The following is a 19,966-nucleotide window of genomic DNA, read 5'->3' as shown; positions in this document are numbered from 1 at the left end:
GATGCGGAGGAAGGAAAAGTACAAAAGAAAAACAGCTGATTGTGGCAAAGGAAAAAACAGGCTGACCCATCTGTTAAGTGTGGGTCAAGAAAATGTCTTGGCCAGAGAACTCAACACTTCTTTTAAAAACTAAGCAGATCCCATAAAAATATGGACCACTCTGGACTAAAAGATATGTGTTGGAATCATAAAATTAGAAACTTCCTTAATGTCTGTCAATTGTAGAATGGATAAATAAATTGTACATGCATACAGCACTGGGAATGAACAAACTACAACTACAGTCAACAATGTGGATTAATATCACAAACAGAACTTTGAATGAAAGAAGCCACATCACCTAACACACACATACAAATGGAGATTGTGTGGTTGGAGATCATAAACAGGAAAAACTACTCTCTGCTGCTGCTGGAGGCCAGGTGTGTTAATCAACTTTTCATTGCTGTGATCAAGATACCTGACAAGAACAACTGGGAGGAGGAAAAGTTTATTTCAGCTCATGGTTTCAGAGGTTCAGTCCATGGTCGGTTGACTCCATTGCTCTGGGCCTGAGATGAGGCAGAACACCATGACAGAAGAGTGTGGCAGAGGAAAGCTTCTCAGTTCACAGCAGCCAGGAAGCAGAAAGAGAGAGAAAGAGGAAGGAGCCAGGGGCAATATATATATAATCCCCAAGGGACACCCCCAGTGACTTAACTCCTCCAGCTGCACCATACCTGCCTACAGTTACCACCCAGTACAGTAGCCATTTCAAATTATCAACCCATCAAATGGATTAATCCACTGATTATGTTATAGTTCTCATAATCTAATCATACTCAAACCTAACACCAGGGTAGTGGTTCCCCTAGGGAGGTAGTGGCTGGAAGGGGCATGAGTTGGTTTGTGGTGTGCTAGTCATGACCTGTTTCCTGAGCTGAATGTTGCTTACCTGTACATATATTCATTTGCTGAAAATATACTGAAATGTGAATTTTTCTGTAAGTATATTTCGATAGAGAGTAAAAACAGATAGGAGCACAAGAGAAACAAGAAGACCTTGGGACCTTGACAGAGCAGGACTCAGTGAGAGCAGCGGGTCATGTGCCCATGTCCCAAACCAGTGCAGAATAGGTAGTGACTGACCAGGAAACAAAGAGTGACCACAAACCCAGTAGTTGGCTTCTTAGGGTGGACAGCCAGCTTGTGATGAAAGACTTGGTTGTACTAAAGAAACTAAACTGTACAAGTAGCACTTCATGAGTGCTGGTTGACTGTGACAGTGGGGCCTGGCTGCCCACAGTTAAGTCCCAGCTCTAATAGCATGACCCTAATTAAGTGCCTTAACTGCCTTATGCCTCATTGTCCACACTTGTACAGTGGAGGTGGCAATAGGGTTGAATACATTAAATTCAGAACTGTGCCTTACACAGAGTAAATAGCAAGTGAGGTGTGGATTCAGTCCTCATCATGTGCCAGAAACTTTGATTCTCACAACCACAATAAGAGGTAGACTCAGGGAGGCCACATACATACATGTAATTCTTGTCTATGGACATGTAAATAAATTCTGCACACCCCCAAATAATAAAGCAAGTTCCAAACCCACATATAAAGTTATTTCAACATTCTTTTACTCCACCTAAATATATAATTCTCTTGGCTTCTCCTTTGAACCAGTTACACCTTACTGATTCTCTCCTTCAGTTAGGGAGTCCAATAGAATCTTTAATATGTGTTCATTTTACATTATATGAGAACCATACTTTTAAAAAAATTATTCTCTATCACATGGAAAGAGGTTGAGCTTAGCTCTGTGGCCCCTGGGTTTCCTGAGGAAGGCTCACTCTTTGCTTTACTGAAATCTGCTGGCAGGAGGCCGAGTGGACCTCACAGGGCAGATATAATGCTAGGGTTCCAGGTTGGGCCTTGTGTTCTGCTTCCTGGCCAGGATTGGAGAGGATACCGGAAGTCTGGTTAGACTTTAGAATGAACTCTGGCTAGCCTGAAAACAATTAACAGTGAGCAGGGAGAAATTCTGGCCAAGCCAGAGATGCAGGTACCATCTCAGGCTGCCTCATGGCTCAGGGACCAGACTGGCTCATTGGAATTTGGTAGTGCAAAAAGAAAAAAATGGGTATAAATGGGGCATGAAGACTGGATCCTGAAGGATTAAGAGTTAAGTACTTTCTTTTCTTGTGTCCTAGTTCTGTGATTTTGACTAATCATTCAAATGCCCTGCTATAGTGCTCTCTTAAGTGCTCTCTAAAGGCCCATGTGTTAAAGACTCATTCCCAGCATGGCACTGGTGGGAGTGGGTGGAGCCTCTGAGAGGTGGGGCCTAGTGAGAGGCCTTCAGGTCATGGAGGTGTGACCCCTAAGGGGATTGTGGAGCCCTGGGCCCTTCCTTTTAATCACTTCTGCTTTCTGCCATGAGGTGAGACATTCTGCTCCACCATGCACTCCCGGCCATGATGTCCTTCCTTGCCACAGGCTCAAAAGCAATAAAGACAATCCATCAAGGACTAGAACCTCTGAAACTATGAATCAAAGTTAACCTTCTCTCTTTATAAATTGATTATCTCAGATATGTATTATTGTAATAGAAAGAGGACTAATACTTTTCCCAAGTATCATTTCTTCTTGAACATGTCAATGATGCTATAGTATCTGCCTTTCTGGTGGCAGGAGGAGATTGTGAAAATTAAATTAGGTGATATATATAAAGCTCTTAGCACTATCTCGGCCCTTAGCATGTGATTAATGTCAACAGTAGAGTGTTGTTTCTAATGAGGATGTGATTCTTAGTTTTTTTTGTTTGTTTATTTATTTATTTTTTATGGTCAGTAGAGTGCTATTTATTACCCTGATATAAAGAAGGCATCACATGGCGATTATCAAGAATACAAGCAACAACAGGTGTTGGCGAGGATGTGTGGAGAAAGGTACACTCATACATTGCTGGTGGGGCTGCAAATTAGTGCAGCCACTCTGGAAAGCAGTGTGGAGATTCCTTAGAAAACTTGGAATGGAACCACCATTTGACCCAGCTATCCCACTCCTTGGCCTATACCCAAAGGACTTAAAATCAGCATACTGGAACAGCTGGGAGCGCCGTAGAGGAGGCCGCTCGGCACAGCGCTGGGACTCGGAGCAGCCACTGGGGCTCCGGCGGCTGCCCGGGGGAGGAGTGGCGGGGAGAACTGTGTGGACTCAGGACACCGGGGCCTGCCCTGAGGAGGAGGAGAGGAGCGTGGCCACTTGGATTCGGAGAGACTGCACCAGAGCTGCAGGCAGTTGCCAGAGGAGAAGCTGCGGGGCGAGCTGTTTGGAATCAGAACGACGCTTCGGAACCCCGGGGCCTGCCCTGAGGACGAGGAGGAAGAGGAGCGGCCGCTTGGATTCGGGTGACTACACGGGAGCTACAGGCGGTTGCCAGAGAAGGGGCTGCGTGGAGAGCTGTTTGGACTCTGACCACTTCTGAACCCCGGGGCCTGCCCGGAGGAGTAGGAGAAGGAGGAGAAGGAGCGCGGCGGGTCCTTTGGACTCGCAGTGACTGCATTAGCGCTCCAGGCGGCTGCTCAGAGGAGAAGGCAAGTGGTGAGTTGTTTGGTCTTAAAGTGACAGCTCCTGAACACAGGGGGGCTGCCTGGAGGAGAAGCGTGGTGGGACGCTTGGTCTTGAGAGGCCACACCTGAGCTCCGGGCGGTGCCCAGAGGACCCGTGCAGCGGGTCACGTGGATTCAGAGCCACTCAGAGGAACTGCTCCTGAACACCCGGGGGGTTATCTGGAGAAGGAGGAGGAACGGGGAGGATCACTTCGACTCGGAGTGATTGATTGCCCCGGGCTACGGGTGGTTGGTGGGAGGAGGAGGCACGAAGTGAGTTTCTTGGACTCCTAGTGACCGCACCGGCATACTGGGCGGCTGTCTGGAGGAAGAGGCCTGTGGCGGGTCTCTGGGACTCAGAGCGATTGTTCGGGGCCACAGGTGGCTGCTCAGAGGAGGGGCCACGCAGCCAGGCGATTAGGTGCAGAACAGGGTCCCAGGATCTAGGAGGCTTCTGGGTGGAAGAGCCGCACAGAGACAGGCTTAGGGCGGAGCGAAGGTTCCAGGCCTATGGGCAAATTCTCTGAGGAGGGGCAGCCTAAGGAGATTCATCTGCGAAGGGTGAGGCTCCCAGGCCCAGGAGGTAGGGCCGGGCCCCTGGAAACTTTGCAGAGGAAGGCAGCCCAGCCCAGGCAGTAGCTGTAAATTGAGGGGAACCTCTAGGAGGAAACTGACCAGTGAGACCTCCCCACTGGGTGAGTCTTCCCTGCCTGGTGAGGTTTCCCCACAAGGACGGTAAAACCAGAGACACAGGCCCAAACAGGCCTTGCCTCAGCCCACAGCCTAGGTCCCCTTTGGATGACCATTGGTCAACAAGTGGAGGCACCTCTGCCCACTAGCAGGGAATATACCCCACCTGAAGGCCACCACTCCTAGAGAGGCAGCTTCCTTGTGGAGCACCGCATTATCAACTTCCTCCAAGACTTCAGCCTACTGAAGGCTAAGAGGGGATATATATAGAAATCTTCAGGGACATTGTAAATCAACAGAGGAAATCTGCAATATCTCAGCGGTCCACTGATATCTGAACAATATGAGAAAACAAGGAAAGAAAATGCTGCAAACAAATCTAGATGTTACATCAATAAAACCCAATGACAGCATGGCAGAAGAAATGACAGAAAAGGAGTTCAGAATGTACATAATTAAAATGATCAGAGAAGCAAACGATGAGATGAAAGAGCAAATGCAAGCATTGAATGATCGCACCAATCGACAGTTAAAAGAGCAAATACAGGAAGCAAAAGATCATTTCAATAAAGAGTTAGAGATATTGAAAAAAAACCAAACAGAAATCCTTGACATGAAGGAAACAATAAACCAAATTAAGAACTCCATAGAAAGCATATCCAATAGGATAGAACACCTGGAAGACAGAACCTCAGACATTGAAGACAAAATATTTAACCTTGAAAACAAAGTTGAACAAACAGAGAAGATGGTAAGAAATCATGAACAGAATCTACAAGAACTATGGGATATCATGAAAAGGCCAAATTTAAGAATTATTGGGATTGAGGAAGGCCTAGAGAAACAAGTCAAAGGAATGAACAACCTATTCAATGAAATAATATCAGAAAATTTCCCAAATCTGAAGAATGAAATGGAAAATCAAGTTCAAGAGGCTTACAGGACTCCAAATACACAAAATTACAACAGACCCACACCAAGGCACATTATAATGAAAATACCTAACATACAAAATAAAGACAGAATTTTAAAGGCTGTGAGAGAAAAGAACCAAATTACATTCAGGGGGAAACCAATACGCATATCAGCAGATTTTTCAATCCAGACCCTAAAAGCTAGAAGGTCCTGGAACAACATTTTTCAAGCCCTGAAAGAAAATGGATGTCAACCAAGAATCTTATACCCAGCAAAACTACCTTCAAATTTGACGATGAAATAAAATCCTTCCATGATAAACAAAAGCTAAAAGAATTTACAAAAAGAAAGCCAGCATTACAGAACATTCTCAACAAAATATTCCATGAGGAAGAGATGAAAAACAAAGAAGCAAATCAGCAAAGGGAGGAATTATCCTAAAGGAATTGTCAAATAAAGGAGGAAACAAGTTGTGTCAATCAAATAAATAAACAAAATTTTAAAAATGAACCAAATGACCAGGAAACCAAATCATTTCTCTATAATAACCCTGAATGTTAATGGCCTGAATTCATCAATCAAAAGACATAGACTGGCAGACTGGATTAGAAAGAAAGATCCAACAATATGTTGCCTGCAAGAGACTCACCTCATAGAAAAAGATACCCATAGATTAAAGGTGAAAGGATGGGGAAAAACATACCATGCACATGGACTCAGCAAAAAAGCTGGAGTATCCATCCTCATTTCCGATAATGTGGACTTCAAGCCAAAGTTAGTCAGAAGGGATAAAGAAGGTCATTTCATACTGCTTAAGGGAAGCATAAATCAGCAAGATATAACAATCATAAACATCTATGCCCCAAACAGTGGCTCATCTATGTATGTCAAACAAATCCTTCTCAATTTCAGAAACCAAATAGACCACAACACAATAATACTAGGTGATTTTAACACGCCTCTCTCACCACTGGACAGATCTTCCAGACAAAAATTGAACAAAGAAACCATAGATCTCAACAACACAATCAATAATTTAGACTTAACGGACATTTATAGAATATTCCATCCAACCAAGAGTGAATACACTTTCTTCTCAGCAGCACATGGATCCTTCTCTAAAATAGACCATATATTATGCCACAAAGCTAATGTTAGCAAATACAAGAAGATAGAGACACTAGCATGTATTCTATCAGATCATAATGGATTGAAGTTAGAAATAAATGAAAGAATAAAACACAGAAACTATTCCAACATCTGGAGATTAAACAATATGCTATTATATGACGAATGGATAACAGAAGATATTAGGAAGGAAATTAAAAAATTCTTAGAGGTAAATGAGAACAAAGAAACATCATATCAAAATCTCTGGGACACTATGAAAGCAGTACTTAGAGGGAAATTTATTTCATGGAGCGCATTTAATAAAAGAAGTAAAACTCAACAAATAAACAACCTAACACTACAGCTCAAAGCCTTAGAAAAAGAAGAACAGAACAGCACCAAAAGTAGTAGAAGACAGGAAATAGTTAAACTCAGAGCTGAAATCAATGAAATTGAAACAAAAGAAACAATACAAAAAATTGACAAAATAAATAGTTGGTTCTTCGAAAAAATAAACAAAATTGATAAACCTTTAGCCACACTAACAAAGAGAAGACGAGAGAAAACCCAAATCACTAAAATTCGGAATGAACAAGGAAATATTACAACAGACAGGATGGAAATACAAAACATAATTAGAAGCTATTTTGAAAATCTATACTCCAACAAAATAGAAAATTTCGAAGACATCAACAGGTTTCTAGAGACATATGAATTGCCTAAACTGAATGAGGAGGACATAAACAATTTAAATAGACCAATTTCAAGTACTGAAATAGAAGAAGTCATCAAAAGCCTACCAACAAAGAAAAGTCCGGGACCAGATGGGTTCTCAGCCGAGTTCTACAAAACCTTTAAGGAAGAGCTTATTCCAATACTTCTCAAAGTATTCCATAAAATAGAAGAGGAGGGAACCCTCCCAAACTCATTCTATGAAGCCAATATCACACTGATACCTAAACCAGACAGAGACTCATCAAGGAAAGAAAATTTCAGACCAATATCCTTAATGAACATCGACGCAAAAATTCTCAACAAAATTTTAGCAAATCGCATACAAAAACATATTAAAAAGATAGTGCACCATGATCAAGTGGGTTTCATCCCAGGGATGCAAGGTTGGTTCAACATCAGGAAATCAATAAACGTAATTCACCATATTAATAGACTTAAAGTCAAGAATCACATGATTATTTCAATAGATGCAGAAAAAGCATTTGATAAAATACAGCACCCCTTCATGCTCAAAACACTAGAAAAAATAGGGATAGTGGGAACATTCCTTAACATTGTAAAGGCCATTTATGCTAAGCCCATGGCTAATATCATTCTAAATGGTGAAAAACTGAAAGCATTCCCCCTAAAAACTGGAACAAGGCAGGGATGCCCTCTTTCACCACTTCTATTCAACATCGTTCTTGAGACTCTGGCCAGAGCAATTAGACAAACCAAAGAAATTAAAGGGATACGAATTGGAAAAGAAGAACTCAAACTATCCCTGTTCGCTGATGACATGATTATATATTTAGAGGAACCTGGAAATTCCACCAGAAAACTCTTAGAACTCATAAGTGATTTCAGTAAAGTAGCAGGTTACAAGATCAATGCCCATAAATCCAACGCATTTTTATACATAAGTGATGAATCTTCAGAAAGAGAAATTAGGAAAACTACCCCATTCACAATAGCCTCGAAAAAAATAAAATACTTGGGAATCAATCTCACAAAAGAGGTGAAAGACCTCTACAATGAGAACTATACAACACTAAAGAAAGAAATTAAAGAACACCTTAGAAGATGGAAAGATCTTCCATGTTCTTGGATAGGAAGAATTAATATTGTCAAAATGGCCATACTACCTAAAGTGCTATACAAATTCAATGCAATTCCAATTAAAATCCCAATTGTGTACCTTACAGAAATAGAGCAAGCAATTATGAAATTCATCTGGAAGAATAAGAAACCCAGAATAGCTAAAGCAATCCTTAGCAGGAAGAGTGAAACAGGGGGTATTGCAATACCAGATCTTCAACTCTACTACAAAGCAATAGTAACAAAAACGGCATGGTATTGGTACCAAAATAGAAAGGTAGATCAATGGTACAGAATAGAGGACACGGACACAAACCCAAATAAATACAATTTTCTCATACTAGACAAAGGGGCCAAAAATATGCAATGGAGAAAAGATAGCCTCTTCAACAAATGGTGCTGGGAGAATTGGAAATCCATATGCAACAGAATGAAACTAAACCCATATCTCTCACCATGCACGAAACTAAACTCAAAATGGATTAAGGACCTCAGAATCAGACCAGAGACCCTGCAGATCATAGAAGAAAAAGTAGGTCCAAATCTTCACCTTGTTGGTCTAGGACCAGACTTCCTTAACAGGACTCCCATAGCACAAGAAATAAAAGCTAGAATCAACCACTGGGATAGATTCAAACTAAAAAGCTTTCTCTCAGCAAAGGAAACTATCAGCAATGTGAAGAAAGAGCCTACAGAGTGGGAGAATATCTTTGCCAATCATACTTCAGATAGAGCACTAATCTCCAGAATCTATAAAGAACTCAAAAAACTCTACTCCAAGAATTCAAATAGTCCAGTCAACAAATGGGCTAAGGAAATGAATAGACACTTCACAGAAGAAGATCTACAAGCAATCAACAAACATATGGAAAAATGTTCAACATGTCTAGTAATAAGAGAAATGCAAATCAAAACCACCCTAAGATTCCATCTCACCCCAATTAGAATGGCGATTATCAAGAATACGAGCAACAACAGGTGTTGGCGAGGATGTGGGGAGAAAGGTACACTCATACACTGCTGGTGGGGCTGCAAATTAGTGCAGCCACTATGGAAAGCAGTGTGGAGATTCCTTAGAAAACTTGGAATGGAACCACCATTTGACCCAGCTATCCCACTCCTTGGCCTATACCCAAAGGATTTAAAATCTGCATACTACAGAAATACAGCCACATCAATGTTCATAGCTGCTCAATTCACAATAGCCAGACTGTGGAACCAACCTAGATGCCCTTCAATTGATGAGTGGATAAAGAAACTGTGGTATATATATACTATGGAATATTACTCAGCCATAAAGAATGATAAAATTATGACATTTGCAGGCAAATGGATGAAATTGGAGAATATCATGCTAAGTGAGATAAGCCAATCTCAAAAAGCCAAAGGACGAATGATATCGCTAATAAGTGGAGGATGACACATAATGGGGGGGAGGGAAGGGTTAGAGTTAGGGTTAGGGAGGGGGGCAAGTATGGAGGAAGGAACTACTGTATAGAGGGTAAAGAGGGGTGGGAGGGGTGGGGGGAAGGGAAAAAATAACAGAATGAATCAAACAACATTGCTCTATGTAAATTTATGATTACACAAATGGTATGCCTTTACGCCATGTACAAACAGAGAAACAACATGTATCCCATTTGTTTACAATAAAAAAAAAAAAAAAGAAATACAAATAAATCAATAAAGTGTAAAATCCTCCGAAGATAAAAAAAAAAAATAATAAAATAAAATAAAATAAAATCAGCATACTACAGAGATACAGCCACATCAATGTTCATAGCTGCTCAATTCACAATAGCCAGACTGTGGAACCAACCTAGATGCCCTTCAATTGATGAGTGGATAAAGAAACTGTGGTATATATATACAATGGAATATTACTCAGCCATAAAGAATGATAAAATTATGGCATTTGCAGGCAAATGGATGAAATTGGAGAATATCATGCTAAGTGAGATAAGCCAATCTCAAAAAGCCAAAGGACGAATGATATCGCTAATAAGTGGATGATGACACATAATGGGGGGAGGGAAGGATTAGTGTTAGGGTTAGAGTTAGGGTTAGGGAGGGGGCAAGTATGGAGAAAGGAAGCAATGTATAGAGGAAAAAGAGGGGTGGGAGGGGTGGGGGGATGGGAAAAAATAACAGAATGAATCAAACAACATTACTCTATGTAAATTTATGATTACACAAATGGTATGCCTTTACGCCATGTACAAACAGAGAAACAACATGTATCCCATTTGTTTACAATAAAAAAAATAAAATAAAAATAAAAATAAAAAAATAAAATTGTTGATTATTGATGGAATAAGATTCTATAACACAAAGTACTAGTAAAAAAATCTTATAATTCTCATTTCAAAAAAAAAAAAGAAGGCATCACAACTCTCTATGGATGAAATATAATCCACTCTGAAGAGAAGTCAAGTTCTCATTAATTTATCAAAGGAAGAAGTAAATGCATTTTGCTTCTTGACGACATGAACAAAGGTAAGTGAAGGATTTTTTTTTTTTTTTTTTTTTTTAAGAAAAGGTAGCTAGTGATGGTAATAGTAATGACTGGCACTTTTTGAGCCTTTGCTTTCTGCCAGGCACTTTCCTAGGGCTCAGCCTGCTCTGTCATTTTCAGTCCTTACTCATCAATGCTTAAGGCAACCTCAGGAGCTGGCGAGGGTTGTCACACCTTCCTAGTTGGGAAGTGAAGCGGAGCTGGGATTTAAACCCAGCTTCAGTCAGTCAATCCAACTGCATGGAGGGACCATGGAGCCCTGATCCTAGATCCTAGGATGTTTGGGTGGTTTCCAGGTGGCACTTATCCTGCCAGAAGCTGAAATGTAGGACTGATGCTAAGGTGAGGTCAAATATTTTATTCATTCAACAAATACTTATTTATTGAGGGTCTATAATGTGTTAGGTGCTGTTCCAGGTTAAATAAAATGGAAGAAAATCCCTATTGTCATACAACTGCAATGTAGAGGGCAGGTAGATAGTAAACATAATAAGTAAGTGAAATATACAGTATGTTAGATAGGGATAAGTTCATAGAGAAAATTAAAGAAGAGAAAAAGGACAAGGAGAACCAGGAGTGGGGCCTAGGGTGAAAATGTTCTTAGCAAGCCATGCAGCTACCTGGAAATCCTGATGCAGGAAGAGGGATGCAAAGGCCCTGAGGAGAGAGGACACTTAGCATGTTTAAGGAAAAGCAGGAGGCCATTGTGACTGGGCAAAATGGACAAGGGCAAGCATGCCAGAATCAAAGCTGGAGAGTGGGAGAAGGTGCAGACAAGGCAGGCCTTTATTGCTGAGTGAGATGGACCAATAACACAATCTGACTTACATTAAAGTACCACTCTGGCCACTCAGGAAAATGAAATGCAGTGGAGAACCAGGGAGATTACTCCGTAGACAACTGTAGTAACTTAGAAAAGAGATGATGGTAGGTTGGAGCAGGTTGGTACTGGACACCATAAGAAGTGCTGGACACATTTTGAGGATAAACCCAAAGGGACTTGGGAGTTTTCAGAAACTATTGAGACTGTCCTTTAAAGAGTATTCTAATGTGGGCATCAATCCCAATAACCTCTCACGGGAAGCCCTCTCTTGATGTTTCCAGGATAATAGAGCATACCCCATGGAAGGAAGACTTCCTGGCCTTTGCCAAGTGGCAGGGCTGGATTTTCTCTGTCCCCCATGGATTCTGGGTCCATCTCTGAGCTGCAGAGAACCATGGGTAATGAGCATCACAAGCCCCTCTACTTCCCCTTCTTAAACTTGAGGCAATTGCCACAAGAAACAAGGTTTTATTGTTGCATTAAAAACCACCCCAAAGTCAGTGACATAAACAATATTTTATTATGTTCTCAGATTCTGTGGGTCAGTATCTGAGAGTACCTTAGGAATGGCTTGTCTCTGCTCCGATACATACAGGGAATCTGCGGGGGATCAGTGACTACAACTAAGGCAGAAATCATGAAGGACTAGCTAGGACCCTGGGAAAAGAAACTGACAAGGAAGTCAATTCACAGGGAAATCTCACGGGGGTAAAGCAATAGCAATCTAGCCATAAGTCTTCTCTCTTCTGGTAAGTGATAAAAGGCATGAAACCAGGGCTTTTGTAAATTGCCAAGCAGGAGAGGAGCCTGCTAAGTTTTCAAGGCCCACGAGTTGCTGACAAGCACCCAGTTTTTGAGACCTTCAGCATGTCCACAAGTCAGGACACCAATAATGCCATTCTGATTGGATTCCAATCCTGACAGCACCCTGGGTGGTGTTTCATGCTGACAATCCTCTCATCCACTCTCCCTGCAGCTGAGGAAACCTCTCAGCAGTGATCAGCATCTAGAATGGATCCTCTTTTGTTCTTATCCATTCAATGTGTTTATTTTCAAGATTGCGTTTGTGGGAAGCATTTAAACAGCACCATTTAGAAGAAAACAAAAGTCACCAGATGGAAAAATAGAATAAGAAATACACACACAAAAACTCTGCAAGCAATATAGGCAGGGTGGCGGGAGTTATTGTTGTGGATCATGCAGCTGTGTTGGAAAAGCTGTCTGTCTTGACAGCCTAGAATTTTCAAGAGGGAACTGAACATGGGTCAACAGAATTCTGTGCTGTGATGCACTTCTTGAGAAAGTTTGACAAATCTGTCCCTAGTTAGGACAGAACAAGAATTACAGGACTACCATATGTATTGAATGATGAAGCACAGGCAACTTTTTCTTGGCCCCCGTCTTATTTGGACAGGCCTGTTTCTTAAAGTCTAAGCAACTCCCTTAGCCACTGGCTGGCGGCAAAGCCAGGCTCATCTGAAAACAGGAGAGATGGAGGCTATTTCTGAGGTTGAAATAAACATCACCTCCCACCCACTCAGGAAATGAAGAGAGCCAGCTGCTTCCTCCCCTCTATCCTCCTCTACCAGACACACCAGTATTTTGCTACCTGAGGGTGATGAAAACTTTCAGCAATATGCCATGAGTGGCAGAAAGACCAAGCAGGATTCACAGGAGGTCCTGACCATTACTCCTTCCCCGACATTCATTCCCCCCAAAACCAACATACGAGGAGAAGAGATAGGGCTGTTTAAAGTGTCCATATCAGGATGGGTATTCTGGGTTCTGTGAGGAGGTTTCTTAACATTAATTTTCCCTGCACTGAGCTTATCTGGGCCCCCAGCCTCCAGGCACAGCCATTGTGTATATAATATGCCCAGAAGAGGAAAACAGGTCACAGCAACTGCCCGACATTATGTAGCTTGGCAACCTTGGCAGTGGTTGAAGAATACTAAGCCCCAAAGTCAGATAGTCCCCCTACCTCTCATTTATCAACTCTGTTACACTCTAATTTATTTACCTCTCTGACCCTCAATCTCTAACTGTAAATAGTGACTCCTGCCTCAAAGGGTTATCTTGGAATTAAAAGAATATGTAGCACCTGACGCAGCATCAGTTCTCTATAAATGGCAACTCTTATTACTACCATGGGGATGCGGCTGCAGTTTCTAACACTGTGAGGAAGTAGGGGCCAATAACAGCTGTTTGCACAGTTGTCAGTTTTAGGGGCTGTTAACACGACTCTAACTGTGGGTCTTAGAACCATGATGACTTAGGAGACCAACTGGGATTTCACATTTAGGAACTAAGAGTGGTGTGCAAGGCTCTGGGTGGATGGCCACAACAGCAGGAGAGCACAAGCAAAGTGACCAGAAGGTCCAGCGGCCATCAAGAGGGCTTCCCAGGGGAATGGCCCATTTGGCCTGACAAGGATGCAGGAGTCAGAGAAAAAGGCAGGCTCTGGCCAACAGAACTCTGTGAGCCCTGGAGCAGAACTGGCACACACAGCTTTTATTAACCACAAAGTCATGAGAAAGACATTATTTCCACAGACTGAGGCTGTCTGAGGAGAAAGGAGGTTGAAGACCATAGGTGTGTTGTCTTTTCAATGCCAAGTGTCCTTGCTGGACCAGGCCCCCCTGAGCTCTGCTGCTGTGAGGGTGCAAAAGCAGGGCAGTGGGATGTGCTCCCACCCAAGTGGACCAACGCCCATGGCCCAAGCGTAGAGGGCAAGGAAGCTTCTGAAAGTGCAGCGTAAGTGTCCCTGGGGACTGGCCCCATCAGCCGTCCTCCAGCAGAACTCATGTTTCTAAAGCACCACTCTGAATCCTATTCAATAATACCAAGCACTTTTCTCTCCACCCTTTTTAGACTATGGATGGCTACACACAGTTGGAAAACACCTCTGCCTTAGAGAGAGAACTCCCTAAATGGGGCATTTCTTTGAGAAAGGGAGGTAAAATGGTCAAAGTTTGGGGGGCTGTATTTAAAGAGCTTCCCTTCCAAGAATATTCTGATGAACAGCCTCCCTAGAGCACCCAGAGAAGGGCCTGGGCCACCAGTGGAACTCTAGGAGGTAGAAGGTTTGCCACTGTGAACTATGCCAGGCCTGGAGTTATTTTCCACCCAAATATTTATGTTGATAACATAAAATACTTAAAAAACATTAATTTTGCATTCACTTATTCCAGAAATACAGCCTGCTTCTCTCCCACCCTCAACTCTTTTCTCCATCCTCCCTCACCCACCACAACACACAAAGCAAATTCCACATCTTAGACAATACAACACTAAGTCCTGCCAAGAAGACATTGCGCCAAGAATGAGGCTCCCTGTGGAATCCATTAACCACACCAATCATGACCATGTCCTCCCAGTCAGTTTTCGGTCCATCAGATGAGCCTCTGCCTTGTTTTATGAACCTGTGGCACAACCAGGTCTGACCAACAGATGTAAAAGCAAGCAAGAGAAAACATTTTGCAACAGTCCAGCTTAAGTCAATTGATTTGGAAAAACATACTACTGTAAGCCTTTTAAACATATTTTCTCCACTCCAACCAAGCAGCCATACTCTACAATCAGCTTGGCATTGTGTCATTACTATTGCCATTTACCTCACCTGCAGTGAGCCTGCCAGCCCAGGGAAGTGCTGCCATAGAAAGAGCATTCATTCTGGAGCTAGAAATGATGGGGTTCAAACCTGGCTCATATCCAGATATGGATCTCTTTCCTTATTTAGAGGATGAGGATAATGGTATCCACCTTGTGCAGATGTCATAAGGGTTAATTGAAGTAATTTCTAGTCCCCAGGTTCTTCAGCTGAGCAGCCAAGTCACAGAAGATTAAGGAAGGCAATCTCCTGGCCAGGTCCCAACCAAACCACAGTTAACTGAATAAACATAGAGAGCTGAGTGGCCATTGCTGGGCTCCTAGTCTATAGTAGGGACCCTAACAGTGAAGAGGATTGGCTGCAGGGGGCGATGCATGATGTCCTAAGACCTAGGCAAGGGGTGGAAGTAGTGTAATAGGATGGAAGTCTTCTTCCCACCCAGTCTCCCTTCTTTCTCGCTAACAAAACCCTGATTTTGTGCAGGTGTGAAAACCATATTTCCCAGCTTACCCTGTAGATAAGGACAACCACAAAACTAAGTTCTGGCAAATTTTAGATAGGTATAAGTTATTGAATAAGACATTTGGGGAGGCTTCTTAAAGAGTAACTGATTCAATTCAAAAGGAGGTCCTTTTGCATTTTTTCATTCCTTCTTGCTAACTGCAACTCAGACGTGATAACAGGAGCTGCAGAGACCATCTTGGAACCATGAGGCAACCCTGAGAGTGCAGAAAGATAAAAAGTGCCTGTGATGACCTTGTCTAGATCTAGACTTATTTTATATGGAAGAAAACAAAGCCCGCTCCCTTATTTCAGACTTTTGTTACTAACAGAGTATGATAGCCAGCCTCCAAGATGGTTTCCAATGGCCCTTACCTTTCACCTCCTAGGATGCATGTTCTGGCATAGTCCTTCACAAGCTGGATAAAAGTGACCTGTGTAACCAATAGGAGTTTGAGAAAATAATAACGTGTGGCTTTTGAAGCATCTTCAAAGATATGTGGGTTCTTCCTTGCTTTCTTTTGAATCACTCACTGCAGGGGAAGTCAACTGCCATGTCGTGGATACACAATTGGCTCCATAAAAAAGTTCACATGGCAAAGAATTGAGTCCTTCTGCCAATAATCAGCATCAACTTGCCAGCCATGTGACTGAACTCTTGGAAGTACAGCCTCGAGTTCATCAAACTTCAGATGGTGGAAACCCCATATCACATACTGATTGCAATCTCAAAGAAGATCTCAATCAGAATCACTAAGTAAACTGTTCCCAAATGTTCAGCCCATAAAAAGCATGTGAAATAATAAATGTTTATTGTTGTTTTAAAACACTCAATTTATTACATAGCAATAAATACCTGATACATAGACATACTCGACTCCTAACTGATAGGAAACCTAAAAGATCAACTTGGCAGTGATTACTTCTTTTTTAAAAAATATTTTTTAGTTGTCAACAGACCTTTATTTTATTTATTCATATGCATGTGTTGCTGAGAACTGATGCAGAGACACATGCCAGGCAAGTGCTCTACCACTGAGCCACAACCCCAGTCCCAATGATTACATTTGATACATGAATGAACCATACTGTGCAACCTGCCAATCACCCATCCTGAGAGGTATGGCCTCCCTCCTCTTACTGCCTCCTCCTGAGCTGTGTGAAATACTCATGTCTTCCTGGGTACTGGAGGGCAAACGCTGGTGCTAGCTGTAATCAAAGGAATGAGTCCGTGCCATTCCACTTGAGGATGATCTGTGCCAACTCTTCCTTCCCCTGACCTACTCAGGGCAGGGGTTCTCACCCACATATACCTCATCCCTCCAGGTATACTCAGGCCCACCATCTATTAAATAGTGGGTCTGCTAGGATTCTGGGCTAGTGAGAGTGGGTTGTTATTTTAGTCAACTCTTCAAACACTGTGACCAAAAGACCTGACAAAAACACTTTTAGAAGAGGAAAATTTTATTTGGTGGTCACAGTTTCAGTGGTCTCAGTCCATAGATGGCTGACATCATTACTGTGGGCCCAAGGTGAGACAGAAAATTGCAGTGGAAGGGCATGGAGGAGAAAAGCAGTTCAGGACATGGCAACAAGGAACCACGGAGGGAGCTCCACTTGCCAGAGACAAAATATAAACTCCAAAGGCATGCTCCTCAGTGACCTACCTCCTCCAGTCACACCCTACGTGCCTACCGTTACCACCCATAATCCCTATCAGTGAATCAATCCATGGATTATGTTATAACTCTTGTAATCTAATCATTTCACCCTGGAATGTTCTTGTGTTGTCTTACACATGAACTTTTGGGGGACAACTCATATCTACACCATAACAGTTGTCCTTGTGAGACAGATGGGATCTGAGCCAACTTTGGGGAAACAGAGGAGAGTCTCTGAATCCCACTGACTCTGGTGGGCTAGATTCATTCATTACAACTGGCTCCCTCAAGGCTCCTGGAAAATGAGAAATTGAGCTGAAAAGGATAACGTTTCTTAGCAATGTTCCTGGTTATTCTACTCCATTGTTCACCCCAAAGTCATGGAAACTTTTTCCAGTCTGAGGAATCCGATGCCTGAAAACTCTTCTAACGTGGAGATCTTTGAAGGTGAGAACCAGGAATGTGTTGGCCGCTTCTTTTCTGACTCTGTGGTGATCCCTCTCCCCTCAAAGGAGGGGCTAAATCTTTGTCCAATTACCAGCTGGTAAGGACAGGAAGGTCCTCAGAAGAGCAGTAAAGAAAAATGGTGAGCACAGGATAGAGGTAGGGAAGAACAGTAATTGATATTTTGAACACAGATCATATTAGTCAGGGTTCTCTAAAGAAATGAAACCAGTAGGACATAGATTAGATAGAAGATAGATAGACAGCAGGTTTACAATGATACTTTTTTATAAAGAATTGGCTCACATGATTATGAAGGATGAGAAGTGCCATCTTCTGTCAGCAGAAAGCTGGAAACTCAGGAAAAGGCAATGGTTACATCTTAGTCTGAGTCTGAAGCCCTGAGAACCAGAAGCACTGATAGTGTAAACCCCAGTTCGAGGGCAGAAAACCAATGTCCTGCTCAACAGTCAGGCAGGGAACGGGAATCCAGCCTTCCCGCCATTCTGTTTATTCAACAGGTCGGATGGCGCCCACCCACAGTGAGAAGGCTGATCTGTTACATTAAGTCCACCAACTCTAATGTTAATCTCATCTGGAAACACATTGACAGAGGTAATCAGAAATAATGTTTAACCAGTTATCTGGGCAATCAATCTGACACATGAATTTAACCATTACATAAACAAAAGCTTGTCCACAGAGCACAGGCCACTTCCTGCCTTACACCCAATGCTCTGGGGACAAGAACCTCTTTACACATGTCATGCTATTTCCCTTCCCTTCCTTTTTCCCACACATTTCTAACCAGAATGTTTTTTTCTTACCTTCACTTCTGGCTAAGTTTTACTCATTCTTTCATTGAACGACATCTGGGCATAAGATAGGGGCCACTCCTGGGTGTTCCCGGCTCCCTGAGCTCTTGCCTGCTCTTCTTGGGACCACACGCTCTGCACTGACCAGCACTCTCAGTCACAGGCTCCATCTGTCCTGCCTACACACACTGCTCCTTGAGGACAGGAACTTTGCCCAGATCACATCTACATTCCCAACTCCTTCCTCTAGCTTCTTAAGCTGTAAATTGTCCTCAAGTAATATTGGCGGGGGGAGGGGCTGCTCCCTGCAGTTTTCTACTCTTAAAGCTGGTCCTTGAACCACCACACTCAGGAGCAAGAATTTCATAGCACGTCAACTTTTCTAATTCAACTAAATCTAGCTTTGACGACTCTCCAGAATGGTGAGAAAGTCAATCTCAGTCACATTTGGGGGTGTCAAAGCATAATTTTCAAAATGCTAAGAAGCAATTTTTGTATAAATATACAAGGAGCTAGTGTCAAAAGATTTGCATAATTCATTAATGAGGGAAGGCAAGATGGGAAAGCTGGCTGAAAGGGAAACATAAGAAAATGACACAGAGTCAGTAATAAAAAAGAGACCAGAGGGATTATGGGTACCTTAGACACAGAACCAATTAATGCTATACAGCATCACTCTGGGGATGATCTTCCCCACCAAACAGAAACAGCCACTTTCAACAGGCAAAAAAATCATTCACCTCCTTTTGGTTTTCTATAAACTAACATCTAATTCTATAAATTCTGGGCCTTACTGACCAAAATTAAAGCAGAAATTTTAGCAGAACCACCTTTTCGCAGAGAAGGCAAGTGAACTCTTTGTGAACAATTCTACCAATGAAGAGGTTAAAAGGAGAGCAAATGGAGTGAAGCCTGAGGATTTATGTGTTTAAGATAAATGTACACCTGTAATCCCAGGGGCTTGGGAGGCTGAGGCAGGAGGATCACATGTTCAAAACCGGTCTCAGCAACTAAGGAAGGCCATAAGCAGTTTAGCAAGACCCTGTCTCAAAACAAAATATAAAAAGGGCAAGGATAAATGTAAAAGTGAGACTGGATTAAATGGAGGAACAATGTGTATCTGAGGCAGGGGAGCAATTCCGGGGCAATACGACCCAGCTAGTGAAGAACAGTGAGGAGAGGTTGTAACCCTGACTCCGGAGCCAACGCAACTGCAGAAAAGAGAAGCAGCAACAGAGCTGGTGTTTTCAGATGTGACCTGGCGAAAAGACTAACGAGTTACCCTGGGCAAATACCCTATGCGTAAGGCGATAAAATGTTAACTAAGGGCTCTGTTGGTAGTTTAGGATGCGTGTCTAGATCCTTCCTTCTGGGGTTCTCTGCTAACAGACCTGCCCGCTTCAACTATAAATAGGAATTAAAGCAAGTTTTCTCTCCTTCCTCCTCTCATGTCTTCCCCAAGCCAGAAGAGCAGAGTCTA

At 42.5% G+C, this 19,966-nt stretch overlaps 1 long non-coding RNA gene across 1 annotated transcript; it reads left to right on the top strand.

Moving 5' to 3' along the window:
- The first annotated feature begins 2,827 nt into the window (after window positions 1–2,827).
- On the top strand, window positions 2,828–18,287 carry LOC306655512. The gene is made up of 3 exons (XR_013762277.1): window positions 2,828–2,862; window positions 10,500–10,613; window positions 18,193–18,287. It is a non-coding gene; the product is annotated as an uncharacterized lncRNA (long non-coding RNA).
- The last annotated feature ends 1,679 nt before the right edge of the window (window positions 18,288–19,966 follow it).

This window comes from Sciurus vulgaris (genome assembly GCF_902686455.1).
Source record: "Sciurus vulgaris genome assembly, chromosome: 2".
In the NCBI taxonomy this organism is placed as follows: domain Eukaryota; kingdom Metazoa; phylum Chordata; class Mammalia; order Rodentia; family Sciuridae; genus Sciurus; species Sciurus vulgaris.
This window is presented reverse-complemented; position numbering and strand designations above follow the sequence as displayed.